At 49.1% G+C, this 3,304-nt stretch overlaps 1 pseudogene; it reads right to left on the bottom strand.

Moving 5' to 3' along the window:
• Window positions 1–567: 567 nt before the first annotated feature.
• Window positions 568–1,387, bottom strand: LOC100962793 (annotated as a pseudogene).
• Between the last annotated feature and the right edge of the window lie 1,917 nt (window positions 1,388–3,304).

Raw genomic sequence — 3,304 nt, forward strand, 5'->3', positions numbered from 1 at the left:
GGCGAGGCAAGCCATGGGGTTGGACACACTAGTGCTTGGTGGATAACAGACCTCCTCTGGACACTTGAAGAAGCAAAAGAATGTATTGGAAGGATACTGGGCACCCTATGGAGCCCACAGGGGGGCTGAACATAAGAAGGTGAGAGCTGAGGAAGGGTGGCCTGCAGTGTGACAGTCAGGGCCACTGTCAGGGACAGCCTGGGGACGGCTGGGGACACTGCAGTGACTCAGCACCTGCAGCAATGCCAGGCATGGCCAGAGGTCTGAACTTCCTTACACATGGGGAAGCCCCTTCTTCCTCCTTGCTTCCAAGTTGGACTTGCTGGTGGCCAAAGGCACACATTCCCTGGGACGGCACTGGAAGAGCTCTCCAAGAGATAAATACTCCAACTAATGAAGCAAATGCAGGAAAGAAACAAAATACCACTGTCAACATCTTGGAATTTTATTTTTTATTTATTTTATTTATTTTTTAATGTTTTATACAATTTAATAAATAGTTCTCTTAATGACTGCAGACATGCAAGGCTGTTTGGTAGCATTCAGAAACATCGCCGTAGTGCTGGTTTTCTCAATTGTTGTGTAAGTTACTTGTGTGAAATGGTTATCAAACCAGTAAGACTGCATTTATGCATCCATCATTTTCAGGATTGTTGGTAATCTGGGCACATTTCCCCCAAATAACCTTGCCCCCTTGTGTCACAAGGCTCCGCTCGCTCATATTGACCTCAGTGACAGTCCCTTTGGTAATAACACCCAAAGTTGTATACAATGGGGATGAGGAGTTCTTTACACCAAGTATCGGCAGGCGAAAGGTGGCTTTCAGTACAGTATGTGTTACATGGGCCTTCTTGAAACGCAAGCCCAGTGGCCTGATGAATCTTTCATGTTTAGGTGGTTTTCTTGTAAAGCCATCTCCAGCAAAGCAGACTTTAGTAACCATCCTCTTCCATGCCTTCTTCTTTCTCTTTCCTGTTCGAGTAACTTTTAATACTTCTGTTTCTCCCTGGGCATGAACTTTGGGCAGAGGGGCTTCCCATTTTCCCACTTTCTCTTTCCATTTTTGTTTAATCCTACTGGAGAGTCCTTTGGCTCAGGACTGTCCCTCTCTGGCCAACAGATAGGCGAGCACTGCTCCCTGTGGAGTCTTTTCATCATCCTTTTGTTTGGTGTTTCTCTCTTCATGCATCTAGATCGTCTTTTTCATTTGTATTTTCTCAGTATGGCACTGTTTATGGTAGAGCTGAGCCTTCAGACCAATCATCTTCTTTGCCTTCTTTGACCGTTCATGAGCCTCTTGACTTTCTTTTTTTCTCTTTTTCTTGTGGTAATCCAAGCAATATGCATAGCGTTTACGGTGTAATTCAATATATTCATTTTGCGGCATGATGACGGTCAGAGCCTCCCAACGCAGCGTTGGGGGTACTAAGACCCTGTCAGTCTTCGGGTCTCACAGATCCACGAGCCCACTCCATACAGGACTGCTGCAGCAGGAGAAGGTCACTCCTTTTGGAATTTTATTCTGATCAGATCAGGGCCTGAAATTTATAGCATATTAAGAATATGTGAATGGGGGTTCCTAGCAGCTATCACAGCTCGTTGGCTCAAGGAAGAGTCTCAAAAAGGAAGACCAGGTGGTTGGTTTTCTTTTCTTTTCTTTTTGAGACAGAGTCTCCCTATGTTGCCCTCAGTAGAGTGCTGTGGCGTCAGTTTAGGCCACACCAGAACACTGGAGACAGCATCCCTGTCCGGGCTATGATTTGCCACCTGACAGGTCAACACCAACTCTGTCCCATTTCCTTCCTGCAAAGCCGCTGGCCAGCTGTGCAGGGCTGTTGTTTTCCTCTGGACCCAGCCCAGCCTCGTGTGCTGTAAAGTGCTCTAGCTTCTGAGGGTGAATTAACTCTTGTTTTTATTGTGCTGTTAATTCCAGCTTTTGTCTGCCTCCCTAATTCATTCCACATGTCTGGTCCCTCCTGCCCACAGCGTCACTGCCCAGGCCGGGGCTTCTGTGTTTTTTATTTCTTGTTCAACAGGCAGCGGCCAACTCCCTCCAGGAGTCCTCAGTGTTCTCAGGCAGCCTCACAGGTCTCTCAACCCCTCTGGGCTCTGACTTTTCAATGGCCTGGACCTTAACGCATATGTATTTTATATCTTCTCTGAGTTTTATACATGTTTCCTTCAATCCATGAAAACTTCAAAGCACCTCTTAAGACATGCCCCATAACTGCTACCAAGGGTGACAGCAGCACCTGGAGGTTAGAGTTAGCAGCCTTAGAGCCCAGCAAGGTGCCCCAGTGAAGGGGGGCCCAGAGCTCAGCATTCACACGTGGAGCCTAAAAGTAGAGCAGGAAGGAGCGGGCCCAGCTCCGCCTGGGAGTGTGCATGCTTGGTGTGTGCCCAAGACTCCCAAAAGCTCTAGAAGGGAAGTGGGCCATGACGGGAGGGGGACGGCCCTGGAAGGTTTTACCCTCATCACACGTGGGCTCTGATCAGGCCTGCCTGGCACAAGCCATGATCACCTGTCATCTTTAAGTAGGAGGGGACTCTGAAATCCTCTGACTTTGAGTTTTCCAAATGTGTTTCTTCGAAGAGCCTTCCTCTTTCCCTCCTTCCCTCTCGTTTTCCCTTCCGCTCCTTTACCAGCCCCTTGTCTTTGCTCTCCAGAGGTGGAAGGGTAGAGAAGCAGCCTAGGTGGGTAAATGTGCGCATGTCCGAATCTGCTCATTTGCTCCCACAGTATGAAAGGCGCGTGGTGTCCGCCTGGGAAGCAACACGGGAGGGTGTGCAGGTGTCAGAGAAGGGCCCTGCGGCTCCGGCTGCCATCACAATGTGTTCCTGGGCCTGCCGCCTGTGCCTCCCACTCCTCCCTCCTCCTCCTCCTCCCAGTTTCCAACAAGTCCTCACGCTGATGAGCTATTAGCTTTGCCCTGATTTTCACCCGAGCCTGTGGGCAGCGGCATGTCTCATCTCCAGCTCCCACCTTGCTTTGCCGGTGCCCACCCACTCCCCCGCCTTCTTCCTCGTCATTTCCATTGTTGTTATTTCTGGGTGCCAGGGAGGGAACGGCGTGAACTAGCTGCTGTAGAATTAAAGCGTATTGTGACCACCCTGCTCATAAGCACAGTGTGTTTTTAAAAAAGGATGCATTTGAGCAGCTGTTAGTGCCACACACCAGGCTCCTTTGAGGCTGCGGGGAATGAAGTTCCCTACTGTGAAATAAAAAGATAAGTTCTTTATTCTTTTTCTTTCTTTCTTTCTTTTGCAGTTTTTGGCCAGGGCTGGGTTTGAACCTGCCACCTCT

Source organism: Otolemur garnettii, unplaced genomic scaffold (genome assembly GCF_000181295.1).
Source record: "Otolemur garnettii isolate 467f Iridium unplaced genomic scaffold, OtoGar3 scaffold00063, whole genome shotgun sequence".
Taxonomy (NCBI): domain Eukaryota; kingdom Metazoa; phylum Chordata; class Mammalia; order Primates; family Galagidae; genus Otolemur; species Otolemur garnettii.